This window comes from Amia ocellicauda, chromosome 14, assembly GCF_036373705.1.
Source record: "Amia ocellicauda isolate fAmiCal2 chromosome 14, fAmiCal2.hap1, whole genome shotgun sequence".
Taxonomy (NCBI): Eukaryota; Metazoa; Chordata; class Actinopteri; order Amiiformes; family Amiidae; genus Amia; species Amia ocellicauda.
Genome location: NC_089863.1, coordinates 8,352,072 through 8,375,564, shown reverse-complemented (window position 1 = coordinate 8,375,564; position 23,493 = coordinate 8,352,072). Strand labels below are relative to the sequence as shown.

At 37.5% G+C, this 23,493-nt stretch overlaps 1 long non-coding RNA gene across 2 annotated transcripts; it reads right to left on the bottom strand.

Moving 5' to 3' along the window:
- Window positions 1-260: 260 nt before the first annotated feature.
- On the bottom strand, window positions 261-22,951 carry LOC136768566 (uncharacterized). 2 transcript variants are annotated; one of them, XR_010821994.1, is made up of 3 exons: window positions 22,875-22,951; window positions 2,237-2,372; window positions 261-893 (listed from the first exon to the last, which is right to left on the bottom strand). It is a non-coding gene; the product is annotated as an uncharacterized LOC136768566 (long non-coding RNA). The 2 variants fall into 2 exon arrangements; XR_010821995.1 differs by lacking the exon at window positions 22,875-22,951 and adding an exon at window positions 20,443-20,475.
- Window positions 22,952-23,493: the final 542 nt, after the last annotated feature.

The following is a 23,493-nucleotide window of genomic DNA, read 5'->3' as shown; positions in this document are numbered from 1 at the left end:
TTAATCCTGACCTGTGGGTGATACTATGTCTTAGATGCACTCAAAACAATTTTTTTGTGTTAGATTACTTTACATCATTTTTTTTTGGCGCCCATTTACAAACATGCTCGGGTGCAATTTTTCTGGAACAGAATTTCTATCCAAAAACTATTAACATACAACACATTCACACGCAACACAAAACCCACATTTTTATTTTCTTTTTTTAATTCAAGTGAACGCCTACATTTGAATTATAACAAAAGTACAAAGTACACCAGTGCATAGCCCAGCATTTTATTTGTTTGTTTGTTTCTTTAATTACATATTTGTGGAAAAATGGCTTTGTGTTTTATATACTGTAGAAACAAACAGAACTCTAGCCTAAAGGGACTAGTACAATTAATATGCATCATCAGAACAGCTAGCAAAATATAACCAACTATAATATAAACCATCACTAAAACACCCCAAAACAACAACAAATTGCACTTTATTAAGTTCCACAGGCCCAGTACACTAACTTTTGTGTATTTTTACAAGAACAAATTGCTATCTAATATAATAATGACAATAATGTTTCAAGGTTTCCAATAGGTTGTCAATAAGCAGAATCCACTGCATTACATAGGGTGGTCTTCACTTGTGCTGCTCATTTGATTTATTCCACTTGGCACGGATGACAAAGGTTTCTGGTTGAGGATTCCATCACTTCAGTAACATTTTTGGCATTACGTTTTTTCTTCTTCTTTCCTTTCTGTACTTGCCACCTTTCGTTCCTTCTTTCTTCACTCTGGTTGTGGACTGTATTTAAGTTTGGTGATGAAGCCACCATGATTGTTCTCTTCTAGTCTTCTTGGGAGGTCACAGTTGAAGCTTCACTGCAATGATTGACCATCTCAGACACACTGAAACTGTCATTGACAAAACAAAACATCAATACATACTTTACTAAGCCAAGGAAATAAATACAAAATACATAATTACAAACACAACTAGTATCCGAAAATACGTCCAATTCCGACTACTTCCTAAATGTTTTTCTGAAAAGCTAACTGTCTCATCTTCACGTATAGCATATTGTATATTTGCACAGGACTAGATACAGATGTGGCAGAAAGTATTGGTACCCTTCCACTTTAAAAAATAAAACTGACCATTTTCTCTGAACTAAGTAGCAATTGACAAACGTATTTGGTATCCACTCTTCTTGAGCAAACCACTCCAGTTCTCTCAGGTTTGATGGATGTTTTTTCCCAACTGCAAGTTACAGCTCCTTCCACAGATGTTCAGTGGGATTTCAGGACTCATAGAAGACCACTTTGGAATGGTCCAGTGTTTTCTTCTCATCCATTTTTGGGTGCTTTTTGAGGTATGTTTCGGGTCATTATCCTGCTGGAGGACCCATAACCTGTGACTGAGACACAGCTTTCTGACACTGGGCTGTACATTTTGCTCCAAAATCCCTGGATAGTGTTTTAATTTAATGGTGCCCTGCACATGGTTTCCTTGGTTCTTTCTCCACCATTCGAACAATCCTTCACTTCATTCTTGGGTCAATTTGTTGGCTACAGTCCCATGGGCCTTGAACTTCTTAATAATATTGGAAAGAGTGCTCACAGGAAAATCAAGCTATTTAGAGATGGTCTTGTAGGATCATACTTGGCTATTACCTTCTTTCTAACCTCCTCAGACAATTCTCTGGTTTTCCTTCTCCTTTCCATGTTCAGTGTGATACACAAACAGCAGAGTGAGTACTTTTCTCCATTTAAACTGGCTGGATGAGTGATAATGTGATTGAAGACACCTGTGATACTAATTAAAAGAGAATGGCCTGCTTGAGGTATCACTACAATACAATTATTCCATATAACTTCTAAAGGGTATCCATAATGTTGGCCATGCCATTTTAGAATGTCTTTATAGAATAAGCAACAATTCAGTTCTTTTCACAGTTATTTTGCTTTGTTCCACTGAAAACCAAAGACATGCATGTATGGATGACAAAATATATTTTAATTTCAACACTTTTCAGGGTGAATGGTGCATTATTTGAATAAAATGCAAGGGTACCAATGCTTTTGGACACGTCTGTACTAAAGGAGACATAGTATTTCCTGATTGTGAGGCAATATCCCCTACTCACTTTTGGGAACCATTTTCTCTTTCACATAATGTTCTGTGGGATGACATTAAGTTTAATAACTTTAAATATTTTCCAAGAGAGATAATTCGATGGACAACAAAACCTACTTACAGTATCCACAGTATTTTCAGTATGGAGGGCAGCTTTCTGTATGTTTTTTTACAGCTCTAAAATAAACCACTCTGGAGCTGGATATGGTGCAGTGTGTCGGGCAATCGTATTCACAGACATGTTTACTGGATGCATCCTGTAAATGGTTTGAGAGTGGTTTAATCAGACGAGTGATGGATTTCATAAGAAAATCCTATATCTCAGTGAGATGATTACCAGATGTAGAGTAAAACATACTTGACATATCCATTATAAAGAAACAAACAGCAACAACTATCTGTGACATTATTGTGGACAATCTGCACGACCACATCTGATACACAAACACATCGTCTTTCAGCACATGGAAAAAACCCAGAGGGCTGTTTACAGCACAGACAGTTCAGCTAGAAAACTGCAAAAAAACATCTATTCCAACATCATCGTGCTCATCATCATGTGAAGGCATTAGATTTTCCTTTCTGTTGAAAAAGCAAGAGCAAAGCTTAAATTTGTGTTCCTTCTGTTCATGCCATGTGTATCCCAGTTGAAATAAAAAGTGCAGAGGAACACACATTAATCACAAGACAGGGCAGTTTCTCATCCTAGCTGTACTGGATTGGGATGCAGACAAAGAGGGAAGAATACTGGTTGCCATGTGTGCACTAAAATAAACACTGCGAAATATAATTGTCAGCAAACAGTTTTGAATAATGGAAAAAAGATCTACAAGATACAAAATTAAAAAGTACAATACAGAGGTCAGACACAGCTGCACATCTAAAAGCAGACAAACATGTATGAAGCACAACCATAGGCACAGATGACAAAGCATTGTGTACAGAGAATGAGAAAATCTGTTTTAATTAATCCATGCACCTGTTGCCTTACCGCCTCCACTCACAGCAGAATATCCCTGATTGACTAGTCACAGAATAACTGGTTTGTTTGACCACACCGAAACCTCCCACCGACCAAGCTTCCTTTTCTTTATTCTCACCTCTCTCTGATGCTGAAGTTTTCTGCTCTCCTCCTACGTCACAAACCCACAACATGCGACCTGGACCCTCTCCCTTCTCGTCTCTTCCAAGCAACCGCTCCTGATCTTCTCCCCTTCATCTCCTCCCTCCTCAACTCCTCACTCCTCTCTGGCTGTTTCCCCTCTGCATTTAAACAAGCTGCTGTCATCCCACTGCTCAAGAAACCAACCCTTGATGCCACCTCTCCTCAGAACTACCGCCCTGTCTCCCTACTTCCCTTCCTCTCCAAGACTCTCGAGCGGGCAGTCCACCGTCAGCTCTCAGACTTTCTGTCCCAACACTCACTCCTTGATCCTCTGCAATCCGGCTTCCGCACAGCTCACTCCACTGAGACGGCTCTCCTGGCAGTCACTGACTCCCTCAGCCGTGCTTGGGCGGCCTCCCTCTCCTCAGTCCTCATCCTCCTTGACCTCTCTGCAGCATTTGACACCGTTGATCACTCCATCCTCCTCTCCTGCCTCGCTGACCTTGGGATCTATGGGACTGCTTTCACCTGTTTTTCCTCCTACCTCAGTAACCGGTCCTACCAAGTGACATGGCGAGGCTCCTCATCCACCCCCCAACCTCTCCTCACAGGCGTTCCCTAAGGCTCCATCCTGACGCATCTCTTCCGACAGCACTTGTAATATTAGTCCTCTATCCCTGCTAGATAGCACTTCAGCTTATTATGCTCCTCGCGTTCTTGATTGTTTTCCTCCTTGCTCCCTTTCCCGTAGCCCTCTTCTGTAACCCTACATCTTGACAGCACTTAGCTTTCACCGTCCAGGATGTATGAAGTTTCCTACTGTACTTGTGTAAATTGTAAATTGGAATTTGTAAAATGTATTATTTTGAATTGCAATGTTTTAGCTAAGTTGAATTTGTAATGATTGATGCCTTGTACTTCTCTGTATTTTTGCACTTCGTTTGCACTTATGTTGTAAGTCGCCCTGGATAAGGGCGTCTGCCAAGAAATAAAAAAAAAATAAAAAAAATAAAAAAATAAATAATAATAATAATAATAATAATAATAATAATAATAATGAATCCAGGCGTTTTTCCTTCTTGCGATATTGTGAGAGGATGGCATGTTTTTCTGTGAATGTATTCCCATTTAATTATGCTATATACTCATGTACTACTACTTTTTATCTTATTTAATTTATGTGTTTGGGGTAAAATATGTATGACTATGACTATAAAAATGGCTATCTATTGGTATATAGTCAGGGCTTGCAGAATTTGTGTTTTAGCCAGGACAGTCCATTGTGGATAGGATAGCTGGTCTCCTTATGGTGGGGAGTCCATATGCAGGACTGTTCTCTGCACATCTGTTTGTTTATTTGAGTTTCCCATCCTCCAGAGTGCTCAGCTTCCCACCATTGTAATTAAGGATTTCCTGTTTATTTGTATGTCTGTTGTTCTTATTATGTCCTCATTTCTGTAAATAAGTAATTTATTTTCACTGTTAAATTTCTTGGAATAGTTTGTATTTACTACCAGTCGAGAAGTGTAGAAATCTCATTCAGAGCTACAGACATTGCCACTTTTGTTTGTTTTACTATTTAAAGTAATATGTTCCATCATAAATCAAAATCAAAGTTTTTGTTCTATTGAATTTGTAATAAAGAATGGTGGATACCAAATACTTGGTACTAATGCTAATACTAATACAAATACTAATGTCAATTTCTACTTAGTTAAAAAAAAATGTGTTCGTTTTTTTAAAAAAGGGAAAGGGTGCCAATACTTTCAGCCACGTCTATAAATACCTTAGCAAACACAACTGGGTTCACTCTCAAGCTCCACGTCAACTTTAATTAGTTTTTCCTGCGCCATGAAGTTACCAATGAACTCGTAAAAGAGTACAGAATAATGATGCACAGGCCCAGACGAGAAACACATTCATTCAGAGCACAGAAACTGGAACTCCTGTTGCCTGCCTGATATTAAATAATGTACCAATATGCAGGCCATCAAGGCTGAGCAGTCTAAGTTTAATTTAAGTTAGCTACAGCTAAGGGCCTCACCTTATTGCAAGATAGATGATAAAGTTAGACTATTCAAATAGTTTGCAAAATCTTAATACGGGTCAAAAATATCCTGATGTGCACAATAAAAAACAAACAATGCATATTAAACTTCTGTCAGCTGGTGTAATTAAACTCCTTTTCTAAATATTAATTTTGGATGAGGACCAGCCCCTTTATACACAACGAGATGGTCTTTGCAGTATGCTCAGACAGTGTGCCTCTTCTAGCTCGTAACCACACTGCCCACAGTTTAATGTCAGAATACATGATAAAATCAAAGCACAAAAAAATAAAAAGGGAAGGTCTGAGTTTTTCCCCACTTCCTTCTCTCATGAAAAACATGAAACTCTCTCTTCTGTTTTTCTTTAGGCTTGGGTAGACATTTAAAGATAAAAAACTAAAGAGACAGTAGGGACTATAACAATTGTTCTTGTCTTGGCAGCCAGGCACTGTTTTGTAGATGAAATAAAAGGAGAAAATGCACTTGATTATAAAATTATTTTTTTACGTTTCTGATTGAAGAAAGGGTCGAGCAATTTGGGAATGAATTCAGTAAGCAGTTGAAATAACATCTGATTTCGGATACACCACTTACTCAGTCTGGAAGCCCTTGGCCGCTCACCATAAATGAAACCCCTCCTCTCTCTATGTTAACAAATATCAAAGACATGTTTGTCCTCCTTCTTAGCTTTATTTGAACCAGTGATGTATCATTATTATGACAGGTCAGCCATTAGGAACACAGGATCAAGCCCACAGTTAATTCAAACGATAAATAATACAGCCCTGACCATTAATTAAAGTTCCTTTCTCCCTGGCATCTCTGTAAAACGAGAGTTAACAGCTCTTAAGACATGAACAACTTTATATTCTTCTGCCTTTGTTTACATCTTTCTTTTTAATTGGTTTTTGTTCCAAATTATCCTGCTGTATATTCCCATGCCTGCTGGCTACCATGGTGACTCCTGTTTATCCGGTTTATCCCTCTAACACAGTGTCTGGGCTTCTATTTTGGGAAGTCAGACATCCTTGCCATAGGCATTCAAACTTTGCATATATCACATTTCGCCCATCCATGTGAGCACAGTTAATAGATCAGAGATCTCCATAAACACAGGACAGAACAGAGATCTGTGTTCAAACAAACGGCCGAGGTTTGATGGTAAACAAAATGATGACCAAAATGGCAATTGGTCAGGTATAAAATGAAAGCGCTATACTTTTTGGTCACTAAACATGGTTAGGGATAGGGTTAGGGGAAGGCTGGTTTTCATCAAATTAATCACTGATGCATTTACATTTAGGCCTAAACCACAACACAGCTGCCAATCTTTAATTCAAGACACCAAAAGGCTTTGATGGCAGTCGAAATGGCAGTTCTCTGTCAGACATAAATCCAACCTCAGATACTGGACTTGGTGTGTTTGGTTACATAAAAGGATACATCAAAAACACTGCACCACCTTTCAGTAGTTGGTAACTCGAGAAGGCTGAAACAAGCTGAGCTGACATGTGCACCTGCGAATTGTGCCATTGCAATGTAATGTATGTTTGTAATGTATGGCCTTACCCTTGACATGACCGATATACATGATAATTACATTTCTTTAATGACAAAAACCTAAACCAGTACACAAGTAATTTGATGCTACTGTAAACATGTTACAATGCTAGGAAATGATGTTGGACCAACAAACTTCCACAAACTTAAATGTTGAAAAAAATATCATAGTGCAAAACAAAATTAATTATATAAGGGCTATTGAACAAACGTATTTATTACATAGATGGTCCAATTAACAAATAGTAATAAAATACAATCAATGTTGTGTGAATTATGTAAAGTACAATGTGCATAGAACAATAATGAAAAAAATATATATATATACTACAATCTCTGTAACTTTGATACAACAATATGTCTGTCAAATCGCCAGTGTTTTATAAATCTTGCATGAAAATTACATCTGCCATAACTGAACAATAACTTTACTGCAACCTTCTGAAATTTTCTGACACCATTGTGTGTTTGCTGGGTAAAGATTGATAGTACAGTACAGAACAGGAGTTACAAACTGGTTAAATATTCTGAACCAATGGTTAAATTGTTAAAAGACAGAATTTCTGTTGGAAGTAGATTCACAGTGATATAAATTAACACGCAGAGCAGTAGGGAAAAAGGTCATGGCTTATCACAGGATTGGTAAGCCTCTCGCTTTGGCTCACTCACTGCCTACATACTAGTGCTGCTTCCTTTCTGTATGAGTTTCTCTTTTATGTTTTCACACTGATTCTCTGTAACCCGTCTTCTGTAGCTGAGATTGGAATTGGTAAGTAATTTACCTTATTAATCATGGTAGTGCGTTCTTAATAAGACCTGTTTCACTATAATCAAAGCATTCGTTTTCAGTATCGTTATTATTATTTGAAAAGTCATAACTGACTGCATTGATATGCTGGGCCACAACCAACACACCCTGGATTGCAGTGACTTCCCGATAGACATTTGATCCATGCAAATGCTCCTGTCAAATTGTCCAGATAGGATGATATCTTATGTCTAAGTAAATATCTGTATAAATGAACTGTATATTAAAGCTATTGTGTCACAACTTTGCTCTTTTAACCTGAGTCACACATCAAATCCCTGTACATTCCCACTGAGGGGTTGTAAACTGCCCTATAGCTTTACTGATTACTGATCGTTTAATTATTTGCTGGATTGGGTGCACATGTCACATGCTTATAGAATACCCATCTACCACTGTGTCTGTCAAAAAATAAATTAATATTGTGAAAACAATATTGGCAGATTACATTAGTAATTAAGTTAATGTCAGTCGGAAAAGACATCTAGCGATGGCCTGAGGTCATTTAGAACGAGTTTGAGGTAATGTTTTAGTTAATTGATGGTAAATATTATTTTTAAAGTGGTTAGCTGCCTACACCCCTCTCTCTCTCGAGGTGTGATGGTAATAATTATAATTATAATTATAATAGGAAAGAAACAGGCTTTCAGAGAACTAAGAGTGAGGCAATGATAATTAGTAATAGAAAGAGCAATGCATACCTGACTTTAGGCTTTAGATATAGTTTTTTGCTATATGGCTAAGCTTTCACAATGTTCTTATGATAATTGTCTTTTTACACTTTATTTTAATGGTTGGGTTTTCTGTTCTGCAACTCAGGGAAGTGAGTATGTAAGTGTCAAAATGTACCCAAGGTATAGATAGAGTGTTAGATAGGGAGATACACCAATTGTGTGAGATAGATCATGCACATAAGCACGTACAGACTTGTATACTGTGAGCAGAGAGAAAGAGAGAGAGAGTTGATCATTAGTCACTAATCACTAAAAGTAGAGTGTCAAGTAAATTCTCCTGCTTGGATGTCCATTAATGACATTAATTAACATGGAAATCGCAACAATCACCCAAATCAATAAACCTTTATAAGATATGATTTATAATTTATAATAAAGATTTGAAACAAAATAGTGTGTTGGCAGCTCCCAAAACACTGTTTTGTTTCAATTGTTTTTATATAAATGATACATCATATATTTTAAAGGTGTATTGATAATTTATAAATTGAATTATTAATGATTCCTAACTGTTTTATAATCTATTTACAAATAATATATTAATGGCACAGTAATATAAAGTGTGTTTTTTTAATCTTTTCATGTTAAACATCAAATTAAAGCTTAATTTTAAGTAAGTAATTTTAAGCTTAAAGTTAAACAAAAAAATATAACTATGAGAACTGAGTACAGGTCAGGTCTGTGGTTATGATGTGACACTGCGTGTGTCTGGGTTGGGTTCTGTAAATAGTTATTGTTCCTGTGATATTTTCTATGTTCATAGATACAGATCCTTATTGCAACATAATAGAAAACTGTTACTATTGATGTGTTGTGCCATGAAAATGCATAGCAGAAAGCCAGCTTATATGCTTGAATGAGTATTTCATATAGGTAGTTTATTAGTTAAATGTCATACCAGCATTTGACATCTTATGGCTTTGCAGTTATATGAAATTGGCATAACTTTGTTGTGCATTATCCTATGTAAAACCCGTAATACAAATTGTCATGCAATACAATGTCTATCTGTAAAGTGCGTGCCGACAAGCATCTATGCTGACCTGAATATGTAAATTGCAACACCGAAGTTCAGGGCACACAGAAACTGTTTTGCCAAATGTGTGAGATTTTAGCAATGTGTGAGAGCGTGAGATGGAGCCTCAATGTGTTATGCAACACACTCAAAAATACAAAACCTTGACTTGGGAGGGACAGAAAGATAGATACAGTTGCGGACTTTTGTAACGCAATGATTAGATGCCATTCAGCTCTTCGATGCCAGGGACCAGAAGGGGTATGTGGTGTTACAGTAGGAGAGGCCCGACCTTTGTAGTGCTCTGCAGGAAGCCAAAGAAACTTGAAAGCACTATGAGTTTGAAATATGCATTGGTGATCAACTCTGGTCAACCTTTAAACAGCTGGAAATAATTTAGTTAAGGATTGGCTGAAGCATCGAGAATGCAGCTGGATAAAACTAAATACAAATAGGACCAGCAGAACAGGACCAGCATTGTGAATCATTGAATTACATCATATCGAGTGAGAAGCTGATTCCTGAATTGCAGTTTATTTATGCATTCTTCTTCTTCTACTTCTTCTTATTATGAATAATATTATTGTTATGTCCTCCACATTTTGGAAGTGCCAGTTCTCACTGCTAAAACTCCTGTGTCCAGACAGGAGCCAGGTAAACAGCTCTGATTTTCACTGTGCAAACAGCAAAGCTCATGTACGATCATAACGTGCAACTGTCTTTGATTTCAAATAAAGAAGACAAGGGAACCATGGTAAAATTACACCCACTAATGGAGGTTTATGCAGACTGAGTCTGACATCCCACAGTAATATTGTGTTAATTAAAACCATATAGACAGGCCCATAAGTGAACAAAATAAATTTGAAAGGTACAATAACAACAACAACCACATGATCTACAAAGAAATACGTAATGTAATACGAGATGTAAAATATACAAAAATATAATTTCAAAGTAAGTATTACAGTGGTGGCTCCATGGAGGGGTATGAGGGGTGGGAAATGATTAGTTAAATTAAGGATTCAATTAAGTAACTGAGAGCTTGGGTGGAACAAAAACCAGCAGGATAGGGGGTCCTCCAGGACTAGGTTTGGAAACCACTGATCTCAGGGGTCAACGTCAAGACTCTGTATATTGAACCTTTGGGTTTTACTCCAAGCCTTGTGATAGGGCGTGTCTTTCTCTTACAGGCCTTTACTTCTGGCAAAGCTGACAGTAAACAATTATACAAAACACCAAAGTATCTACAGTGTCTCAAATGAGGCCTTCATTTTTTTAAACAACGTTATGCAAGCCTCCAAAACAAAGAGTTATTTGGCAATTTGTTTGTGAATGTTTCACTAGTTTTGTGTGTCTCTCCCACTTCAGCTTTGTCAGACTCTGCTGAAGCGAGCCACAGAGAAAATCCCCATTGGGTAAGATCGGGTCTTAGCACACCTTGCTGCTACTGGTGTTGTTTTTAGGTGCTTTGAAGTAATTACTTGAAAAATCATTTTGCACAGCTGTGTGCAGTTTCATTTTATAAGATACGAATTTCATACAGCAGAGTTAAAACATCTGTTGGCAGCATGCAGTCTGTTGTTGCTCAGCACACATGACCTCCTTTCACTGGAATGCATTCTCAGGGCGAGCTGTTAAAACTTGTTTAGGAGGATCAATGAAAGCTCTTCCCTCTTCTAAAGGGAATTGGCCGTGAACCTGTTTTTCTCTGCTCCGTCAAGGCACGTTGTAGATTTCATGCAACTCTGACTGGTCATAGCATAGTCAAATGGGTTTGATAAGAGGATTCGTGCATCGTCTACAACAAGGAGTGGCTGACTGTCACACTCTTGCATAGTCCTGGCAGTGTAAACTCGGTTACAAAGCATCGTGTTGCTGCAGGAGTTGGCACAGGTTGTGAAACACTAGTTTGTTTTTGTTTTGTTTTGTTTTGCAAGAAGTTGTGAGGGTTACAGTAGTGCATAATCTATTTATTTTTATCAAACTGTGATACCACGCAAACAAAAAAGCCGTATAATTGTAGCCTGTTCAGAATCAAAGGGCTGTTCAAATTGTTCATCACTGGGAGCTATAAGGATCAATTAATCAAATATTTGCCTATTGAGAGAATGTGGAAGGTCAAATCTCAAATCTCGCTTTGGTTTAAAAATTGACTTGGAAGGTAGTGTAGCCTAGATAAAGTACAGCCTTTGTGTTTCATTTGGGAACAAAATCTTCCCTCCAAATAAGAGTGAGTAAGAGTCAGTTCGCCAAATAACCCTAGGGAACAAATTACTGTATCTTGAAATGTTGATTGCATCTACCAGTTGACCAATCAGAAGAGTCGAATATGAAAGTCCTATCAAAACAATCAATAATAACACATCAAGAGAGAATGAGAGCCCAAAACAAACTTTAATGTTATAATTATAATCATAGATTGCTTAAGTGTGCAAATGTATTTTACATCTACATTTCTGATTGTATTATTGACATTCCTGGGTATGTACTTGTGATGTGTCTTATTATTATTATTATTATTATTATTATTATTATTATTATTATTATTATTATTATTTTTAATAATTCACAATTTGTGCTGCCAGTCTACAATGTCAACCATCACTTGTTTCTGTAGGGACATGATAGCTTGGGGAACAAGGAGTTTTGAATACTTTTACACAGGGATCAAGACAGCAGTTCAAAGTCCTGTATTTTTCAATATCAACATTACAGTGCTGGAGAGGGTTTAACATAAACAAAAGGCATTATTTGGATTCTTAATTTTAATTTCCTCACTTTTGTTGTCCTTAATGGCACCCCATATTCCCACATAAATTAATCCATTATATGTTCATTGAATGACAGGCCTAATTATATGGTTTCGTTCATATTCAGCTCGGGTGACATGCTCAATAACCGAGAGCATTATAAGGAATGGTTGTGTTGCCCAACACATGGGGTTTCTGGTTGTGAAAATCATGTTGGGAAATACATTACATAACTATATATATATATATATATTACAAACTTGAATACATAAAGTCAGAGCAAGACCGTCAAAAGCAAAGACATATACAAGAACTAGACCAGAACATATCATGTGTGGTGGGATTGCACTGTGTATGTTTCCATCAATGTCACATGAATGAACCTGAGAGGTATGCAAAGTTATTTTAAATACCCTCTTTTGGTATTTAACCCATTCAAGAACAAGCAATCTAAGAGGTTGTCCTGCAAGATCTGTTTATACAAAACCATTATAGGCAGACACACCCACATGCAAAATAACCCCCATCCCAGCTCCCACCAGTTATACTCTATCAGTAAGGTGAACCAGCTTTTCTCATAGTCTTATGCTTCTGGCATACTGTATGAGAAAGCAATGAAATGCAAAAACATACAGGAAGTGACTCTTTAAATGTGTTTGTGAACTGAATTTCACAAATCCTTCTGTGGAATCTGTGGCACTTTTCAGTGGAACTTTATTTTGTATTTTATATGAATTATCTGCAGAGAATCAAAATCAAAATCCCTGATCAGTTTTATGAACGTTTATAAACATTTGATTTTGTTTTCCTGAAGGCAATGAGCATTGGTCTTGTTGTCAAATCCCTTTCTCCATTTCTAAAGTAGTGAATGAAAAGATATCACTTCGGCACGTAAACATTCAGCTGTCTGATGAAAATGAAAAGCTTGTTTCCTTCTCAGAACAGTCGATAAGATGATTTATCTTCCAGACGATCTTAACTTTGTTTTTTTCCATTTTTCTTTTTGTACTTACTGGTAATCTGTCCCCATCTAGCTAAGCCACTATAGCAGAGACATGCTACCACTTATCTCTTAACCTTTAAGGTGAAGGAGGCAAACATCTCTGAGCTGCCTGTGTGGTTTCAGTCACATCACACGCTGTAGGCCCAGTCCCCAAAGTTAGAACTTTTCCTGCACAGGTTGCTAATTAAACCCTCAGACACATTTGACAGTTCTGCGTTTTTCTATCTTATTTTTCCTGTCAATTCTGCAAATTTATTGATAATTTAACTGCAGTTCTTGCTTATATGTCTGTTTCAGGGTTGTTGAACAGTGTGAGACAATATGATGGTTATTGATGACTCCGGCTGGTCACTTGTTCAATTAAAGAAAATCTGGTGAGCTGAAGGGTAATTAAAACACCTGCCCAATTGATCAGATTGAAATGATTCCCATTCTTGCTGGGCTTTTGGGTCTCTAGGATCAAGGCTGGAGACTAAAAATATAAGGTTCTTCAGCGGTTCTATTTAGAACCTTTGGGTTCTTCATGAGTTTATTTTCATTAAAGGGTTCGTCGTAAACACAAGGGATCATTTAAGAACCCTTTTTCATCATGATCACAGCTGATTTATACAAACAGTATTACAAAAAGTGTTGCCTAACATAATAATTCTGTCTCTCAGCTTTAATAGGTTGAACATATGAACTGCTGTTGCTTTACTGCAAGTTCCCCTTCCTTTAGGATATTAATGTAACTTTATTATGTCTGCAAATATTATCTTATTTTACTAGGATGTCTTTAAAATGCTTTAAAATGTTACTTGTGTAAAATGTAAGTCACCCTGGAGAAGGGTGTCTGCTAAGAATTAAATAATAATAATAATTACAATAACATGGATATGCTACTCTGTCAGAATCTTCAGAAAAAATGAATGAGAGAAGTCGAGTAATGTGAGAAACAATAAGAACATTTTGCAACCTTTTCTTGTTCTCTGTTTTTTGGAAAGTGCAATCGGCATCTGTTTGGGTGAAACTGCGGCTTTCTCAGAAATTAAGCATGAAGCAAGGATGATCTGTCAAGGACCCTGAACAACTTACAGAAGAGCAGTAATACTATACTATAAAAGGTGATCAATAACACAGAGAGCACAGATGGCAAACGACAGAATCTGGTCTTGTTGGTTTCCATTAACAAAACAACAATGCCAAAAAACAGAAGCTTTCTTGTTTGCAAAATATTGCTCATATTATATATAAGCAAGCACTAGAAATAAACAATTCCAGTATAACAAATACAGCACTTAAAGAGATGCATATCCTGTAGTCCTGTAGGTGCCACCAATATTGGGAGGCAGTGGTATGACATGAAATTAGAAGTCATCTGTTGGGTTACTCTCCAAACATATTGAGAGTTAGCTTGCTTCACGAGTATGTAGTTGCAGACTAGCTGTTGTCGTGGCATTTGCCGGCGCAGCTCGCCCTAGAGTACCTTTACTGGGCTGTGAGGTCAGCGGAGTGGCCAGGACGTGAGATTGATTGATCTGTGTGTGGACTCTCTGTGCTGTGTGTTCCCCTAAGTCTGTATGTATGTTTGCCTACCCACCCTGGCCGGGGCAGTTGAAGCCCATCATGGTCTCTCTCCCTGTCCTGGCTCCTCTTTAAGCACTAACTACGTTTAGACTGTGCATCTTTATTATATGAGAAAGAGATGCTAGTATTTACAAGGGTGAACGTAATGGGCATATTGTGTACATGACCTTGTTATGGTGAGGTAATCCCACTATGAAATCAGTAGAGTGTTTACCACGTTGAAAGACCTGGTCTTTTGCTGTTGCGGTTTTATCTTCTACTGGGTGGAGCTGTGTGGTGAGGTTTGGATCTGTTTAAAATTATATTTTTCTTTCTGTATTTTCCCACCCTGCTCAAGGCAGAACCACAGATAAAAGCAGTCACACTAATCTGGGTTGTCCTATCAGGAAATGACAAGATATAAATATTGTAACCAGGTCAGAAAGCTGCCACATATATTGTTTTACATACGGGTGTTTTATTTGATCTTTTTAATATGCTTTGATTTGATGCACTTCTTATTATTTATGTATTGTTTTCGTAACACTTTAAAATAAGGTGTTTCCTGATTTATTCATATATGAATCGCACAGGATTGAAACATCAATTTCTCATGCATATCATCTGAGCTCTGACATTGAGCACATGAACCCTGATCCAAACCCTGTTATTCATGTGATTAGCAGCAGAACTCAGATGAAGGGCATGAATTATTCATGTGTTAATCATGTGGTATTCATACATTAATTCATGAGGAATCACAGCACCCTATTATAAAGTATGACTTATTTTAACATTAGCTTCCAGATTTATTCATACCACTGTTTTGGTTGATTTAGCAAGAAAATGCAGATGTAAACTCATTAATTGCATTAAAAGTAATTAAAAGTTATTAATTGCATTTTCACAGGTTATGACTAAGATATGTATATGTTAATGAACACTCCTGCAGTGATATAGTGATAAAAAACCAACGGAAATGGAACTTCCATTTCACTTACTGATTTACCATCTCATATTTTATTTCCTATCATACATATATTATTTTCTGTCATTTCCTGGTTTGTGTAACATGTTTATCATTTGTTCTTTATCCTCAATTCCAGGGTGACTTTGATAACAAGATGTTTTGAATTAATGTGAATTTATGCCTTGAAATGTGATAGTGTTTATAGTTGAGATCTTGTGTATTGTGTTCCTCCCTGACCATAGTGATTTTATAAAACCCCTTGAGTGATATTAAAATGTTTCTACATGTGCAAATTCTCCTGTGGCACAGCAGCTGGTTTTGAGGGGAAAACAGTAACCTTTATTATTTTTAAATCCAAAATAGTTACTACTGTAGAATTTAGCCACTGTAGAATTTGCACATCCAGAAATATTGTAATATTTTAGAACTTATAAATAGCACTTTTATTTTATTTTAAATCATGGAACATATACTTTTAATTCAAGACTACACAGTGCTGTCTGACTGAAATGAAGACTTCGATGACATCGACAGTGTGGACAAAAACACTGTAAGCCATATACAGCGCTGTACCAACGCTGTGGCCAATGTTAACAGCACCTGTCCTAGAAAGAACATCCCAGTTACAATGCATTAACTTCATTCAGACCCCAAAATGTTATTAACTCTTTATTACTGAATAATAATTAGAACATAAGAACATAAGAAAGTTTACAAACGAGAGGAGGCCATTCGACCCATCATGCTCGTTTGGTATAATAACTAAGTGATCCAAGGATCCTATCCCCTCTGATTTTAAATGTTCCCAAATTTTCAGCTTCAACCACATCACTGGGGAGTTTGTTCCAGATTATTATTATTATTATTTTTATTTCCTGGCAGATGCCATTATCCAGGGCGATGAATCAACTTTTTCAGTAACGTCTCATACACAATTAACGTGTGAAATAGAACTAGGTGCAGCTAGGAAAGCAATATGACTTTAATGGCTAAAGGAAGTTGTAACGTGGGATTCGAACCCACACCTCCAGAGAGACTGGAGCCTAAATCCATCGCCATCCATCCATTAGATTAGATTATGATGACTCTCTGTGTGTAGAAGTCTCTCCCGTTTTCCATCTTGAATGCCTTGAAGCCCAATTTCCATTTATGTCCCCGGGTCCGTGTGTCCCTGCTGATCTGGAAAAGCTCCTCTGGTTTGATGTGGTCGATGCCTTTCATGATTTTGAAGACTTGAATCAAGTCCCCACGTAGTCTCCTCTGTTCCAGGGTGAAAAGGTTCAGTTCCTCAGTCTCTCAGTAGGACTTTCCCTTCAGACCTGGAATAAGTCTAGTTGCTCTCCTCTGAACTGCCTCTAGAGCAGCGATATCTTTCTTGAAGTGTGGAGCCCAGAACTGTCCACAGTATCCAGATGAGCTCTAGTGCATTGTACAGTGTTTCTCATGCGTTACTTCATCTAGTTCTATTCCTCCCATAATGTAATTATAGTGGACATTTCTGTTACCTGTATGTATTACCTTGCACTTGTCCACATTGAATTTCATCTGCCAGGTGTCGGCCCACAACTGAATATTATCCAAGACCCTTTGAATAACCTGTGCTGCTGAGATTGTATCTGCTGAGCCACCTATTTTAATATCACAAGTTTGGTAACTATCCTGGAGTCCAGATCATTAATATAGATTAGAAAAAGCAAAGGCCCTAGTACTGATCCCTGTGGAACTCCACTAACAACCTCACTCCAGTTAGAAGCGACTCCTGTAATCGACACCCTCTGTTTCCTATACATCAACAAGTTCATAATCCATCTACTTACATTGCCCTGAATGAATACAGCTTCCAATTTGAGGATCAGTCTTTGTTGTGGAACCTTATCAAAAACCTTTAGAAAATCTAAGTATATCATATCATATGCTTTCACCTGATCTACAGCTGCAGTTGCATGTTCAAAAAATTCTAATAAATTAGTAAGACACGATCTGCCTCGTCTAAACCCGTGTTGACTATCTTCAAGAATATGGTTTTCATTAAGATGCTCCTCTAGTTTCTGTCTAATAATTTTGATGCAGGTGAGAGGTCTGTAATTTCCTGGCTCAGTTCTGTCACCTTTCTTGTGGATTGGTATGACATTTGCTGTCTGTTCTGAGTGTCTTTTGGAATATTTGAGTTAGCATATAAATAATTTCCCTCATTTCTTTAAGTACTGTTGGAAATATACCATCTAGCCCAGGTGATTTGTTGGTTTTTAATTCTGCTAGTCCCTTTCGTACCTCCTCCTCATTTATCCTGATCTCTCTTAGGGTTTGACTGGACTGATTGTTAACCTCTGGCATGTTATCTGTTCTTTCTTTTGTAAAAACCTCTGTGAAATACTCATTTAGAACATTTGCCAGAGCTTGTTCATTTTCCAAGATACTTCCATTTTTGCTCTTTATGTGTTTCACTTCCTCCTTTATTGACCTCTTGCTGTTGTAGTATTGAAAAAAGCTCTTTGCATTAGTTTTAGCTCCAAGAGCTTCTTCTTCTTCTTCTTCTTCTTCAATAGTTTCTTTCTATTTCCCTCTTTGCTTTCCTGATCCCATTTCATAAGATCTATTTGCAGCTCAACATATTCTTTGTATTTTGTTTCATCTCTATTCCTTTTGTATGTGCTATACAACATTTTCTTTCTCTTTATATTTTTTGTATAATTCTATTAAACCATTTTGGCCAATGTTTTTTTTTGTTGGTCAAAGTTTTGGTTCAAATTTCTCCTGAGCATCAATAAGTGTATTCTTAAAATATAACCATCCATTTTCAACTGAATCTGTATCCAGTGTGCTCCCGTCTAACTCTTCTAAGTGCCAACTCATACCTTCATGGTTTGCTTTTCTAAAATTGTAGACCATTGTTTTAGACTTGGGCCTTGTTTTTTGAAAGAATGCCTCAAAGCTAACCATGTTGTGATCACAGTTTGCCATTGGTTCTCTAACTAGTGTCCTTCTGACTCTATCTTGGTCATTTGAAAAGATCAAGTCAATGGATACACTCTTCCTGGTTGGTTCCCTGACAGATTGAGTTAGAAAGCAGTCATTTACCATCTCAACCATTTCTATTTCTGCTTCTGTAGTCCCCACCGGGCTTTCCCAGTATTTGTTTGGGAAATTGAAATCCCCCATTATAATAGCCACATCCTTGCTACATGCAGTCCTGATTACACTGTACAATGCAACATCTTTCTGAATATCGGAGTTGGGTTGTCTGTAACACACTCCTAATCCTCTGGATTTCTTGTGCAAAAGGTTCACCCACAAAGATTCTGTTCTGTTACTGGGATCTAATTTGAGTTTTTCTGCCTCAATGTCATTTTTCACATATAATGCTACCCCACCACCTCTTCAATTTTGCCTCTCCCTCCTAAACTGTGTACATCCTTTCAACTTGTATTCATCCCCATCATTCTGTGTAAGCCATGTTTCTGTCACTCCTACAACATCATAGTCACCCGCCAGCACTGTGGCTTCTAGGTCTAACATCTTGTTCCTTATACTGCTGGCATTGAGGTACAAACATTTCAGGACTTTCCTACTAGCAGTTTCCCTTGGTTTTCTTTCCTTAGTGGAACATCTCCCATTGTCAGAGCTCCCTGCCCCCCTGGTCCCTAGTTTAAATGATTCTCAATTTCTCTGCACATACGCTCTCCCAGTGCATTAGCCCCCCTTCTGTTTAGATGTAGACCATCCAGTTTGAACAGGTCCCATGTATCCCAGAAGAAAGACTAATGCTCCATAAATCTAAAACCCTCTTCCCTCCAACAAGATTTCAACCACGTGTTAAACTTTCTAATCTCTGCCTGTCTCCCTGGCCTGGCACGTGGTACCAGAAATATTTCAGAGAAAACTACCGTGGAGGTTCTGCTCTTTAGTTTTGTTCCCAACTCTTTAAATTTGTCTTGCAGAACCTCTGTCCTACCTTTTCCTATGTCATTGGTTCCAGTGTGGACCATGACCAGTGGATTTCCCCCGGCTTTGGCCAGTAGCCCATCTACTAGTTTAGGGAGATCTGCAACCTGAGCACCAGGCAGGCAAGATACCATGCGGGTCTCCTTATCACTAGAACACACTGTGTGATCTACACCTCTAAGAATTGAGTCTCCTACTATAACTACCTCCCTCTTCTGGGGGGGAGTGGGCACCATGGTGCTCTGGTGCTCAACTGCCCCCCATCACCCTCTGAGCTGTCACTGTCCAACTCGGTGTCCAGCAGTTGGAACCTGTTGGGCAATTGTAGCTCTTGGGGTGTCTCTAGGGGTGGTGCGTGCCCTTTTCTGTGGTTACGACCTACTTTAACCCAGCAGTTCTCTATGCTGTCCTGCTCTGAGGGCTCAACTCTCCTAGGTTTTGGTTTCTCTTTCATGGGCTGATTGACCAATTCTTCTAAATCCCTAATACAGGGCAGATCAACAAGCTGAGCCTCAAGATCATGGACCTTAATCTCTGGGATTTCAACCGGTCGACAACGTTCACAAATTAAATCTTCTTGGATGAGTTAATCCAGGAAGGCAATAATTCTGCAAACCTCACACTGTAGTGGCCACATGCTTCTAAATGTTAGTTTTTTTAGTCTATTGGTTCCCGTTCCCTTGTCAACTGCTTAACTGTTTATGACCGAGAAACAGCACAGCAGCTGAACTGAATTGACTTCAATTAAGACAAACTACAGACAATGTTAACTTATAACATTAAGGCAAAGTTAAAACAAAATGAGGAATGCTAAGACTGAAACACCAGGATGGCTGCCTCTCACCTGTACTCTCCCGTCTCTGTCTGTGGCAACTTGTATATACTTCTGTTTACCTCTTGGTCTCAACAACTGCTATAAGTAGCTTTTGTCTACCTTCCCCCAATTCACACCTAACTGGCCACACCTGGCTCCTCCTGGAACAGAATTCCTGCTAGTCCTAGACAAAATCTCCCTTCTACAACCTGTTTTTTTCACCAACTGAGCAGCTGAACTGAATTGACTTCCATTAAGGCAAACTACAGACAATGCTAACTTCAATTAAGGCAAACTTAAAAAAAAAATGAGCAATGCTAAGACTGGTCTGAAACTAGGAAAACAACAAGATGGCTGCCTCTCACCTGTCTGTGTGTGGGAACTTCTAAATACTTCAGTTCCATTATGATAATTATGATAATAACAATAATAATACATTCCTGTCGAGTTGTATTAATGTTAGATGCAGTCTGGTTGGTTCAACAGGTTTAAAAGGTTGTTTGAAAAGGTTCTTGTTAAAGCGCAGTGTTTGAGTGTTTGCATATTTTACCTTAGGGCTGTAGTTTACGGTTTTCCATTCCCTGTTTCAATTAAGGACACTTTAGGTGAAATTATTGTTCATTGCTTTTTCATCTCTCATAAGAGTGTTGTTGGCTGAATGTTGGCTGATTTTCAGATTGGTTAATCTAATAACTGCTCTTTATGGGACAGACGCTGTTATTGTCCGCATTGTAATGGGACCAATTTGATGCCATCGTCTTTGATTCACTGTAATCCTATGTAGTCATCTGACCCACAATTAAAATCTGAACAACAAATAAAATAAAAAACCCAAACCTTCAGCATAATAAAACTGTATTTGTATTATATTGTACTTATCTGAACTATTCGGATTGTCTTTTTGGGGGGTTGTAAGTGAAATTGTACTTAAAAAGATACAGGTTCAAAGTAATTTAGAGGAGTGATTTAAACTGGTTTGGAGATAAACAGGCCTGAAAACACAACCACTTGTTGCATGAATTCTGTGAGACATTTATTTTTAAAAACGCTGTTTCTGCCTTTCTCGAGAAAGGCAACGTAACATTTTGTAAATAGGTATCTCTCAGGAGTATCAATGCAGCCATAAAAGGAAGTTGTTTTTTAATGTGATCACATAATGAATAACAGATGATAACATGCAAAACAAATCCTATTGTAATGCTGATATACCACTGCAAGAATAAAATGTACAACCTTCCCCCAGCCTCAGTCAGGCCATACAAATAGATTATTAAATAAAGTATTAACCAGGGAAAAAATATTTTCTGTAAATAAAATAATATATATGGTAATAATTTCCATGAGAGGAGGATATTATAAGCACAGGCTATAAGCACAGCAATACACTTGTATTCAATGTGAATTAAAAGGTCTTCACAACTACAATCTAATCAGTACCCACTGTAATATAAACACATTAAATGACACGTGTGTATGTGTAAAAAATTAAGATTAAGTTAAAAGTAAGAAAACCTTTAAGGAAAAATGTGTGATAAGCAGCAGTATTTAAATTACATCCGTTTTTGCCAGGTAGGACAGAGAATACTTTTTGTTCTTTAAGTGTAAATAGAAAAATGGATTGCATGCTGTTAGTTCATCTGTCTGGAGGAGCATTCAAATTACACCAGACCTATGAATATTTACCAAACATTACACCTGGTTACATTTTCCATAAATGCAAATTACAAAGCAAAAGACACAGAAACAAGTGCAAGGTCATATCATAATATAGCACTGTGTGTGAGAATCTGCATTGAAGCATAACAGCCTGGTCAACACTGAGGGAAATTAGTGTAACAGGTTACAAAATGGGATTACATTTTTACAACATGGATATTTTGTTTTAAAGGGAGCCCTGACCATCACATGTGATTTTTATTTGGGTAGGACCTGTTTAACAGGGGGCAGAGAAACAAGACCAAAAAACAATAATAAATAATTGTAGTTCCAGTCAAGTATGTGCATTAAAATACACATTTGACAGGACCCACGCCCCCAGGCCACAAAAATAACCAATTTCCACATATTTCTGATGTGAATCGGCACAGAAATGCTGCTTTATCTGTCAACAACCACACATCGAAATATTACTAAAATACATAATACCGCAGTAAAATACACAAAACCAGATAAAATAAGCAGGTATAAACAAACACAGGAAACACACAAACAGAAAGCAGAGGGTGGCTGAGGGGAACCGCAATAAGTTGATAAACCAAAATAAATTTAAAAACCCGTTCAAACCTAAAACAAATGGGGAAATAAAATCTGACATTCAAGCTAAGTTAAGATGCTGTCCTTTTGCACTTTTATGAACCCATCACTTAGTTGTCTGTTATTTTTTTGCCAGCTAGAAGTATATTAGAAATACAAATATTCATTACTTGCCATTAGATTACTGGTCTGAAAGGACTTTCACCCACCTATAAATTCAGCACCCATGCTAGATGGTTCCCATGACTGCAAAGTTTCACAATATCAGAAGCCAAGATAGACTGTAGGTCATGCAATATAATTTCACTATTATCAGCACTGCAGCACAATATAGCATCACAGCCTGGAAACAGCACATTTCCCCTGGGTGATTACTCAAATATGATCATAAACACTACCAGTAATATTGTTAATTATGCCTGCTCTACCCACTGTACCAACAATGCACTACACTGCGTTTTGTACTTGATATTATTTCAAATTATCTATAGTGCATATTTCAGTACATTGTATATTTCATGTAGTGCAGTGGGTAGATCACACATAATTATCAATGCATAATTAACAGAAGATTAACAGCGGCTTTATCATATTAATTACACTATCCATTACAGCAACAATGTATAGGATATATATAGAACGTACATTAACATCTGCAATTATTAAAAGTGTTCCACAAACAGGAAAAATATAGTGATAATAAATGTTGCTACATATTAAAATGCATGCATAGGACTGTCTCAATTGAGGAGTATCAATACTATAGTCTTGTGAGTGTGTATATTATAATGAATAACCATTTTCACCTTGTAAAACATAAATACCGAA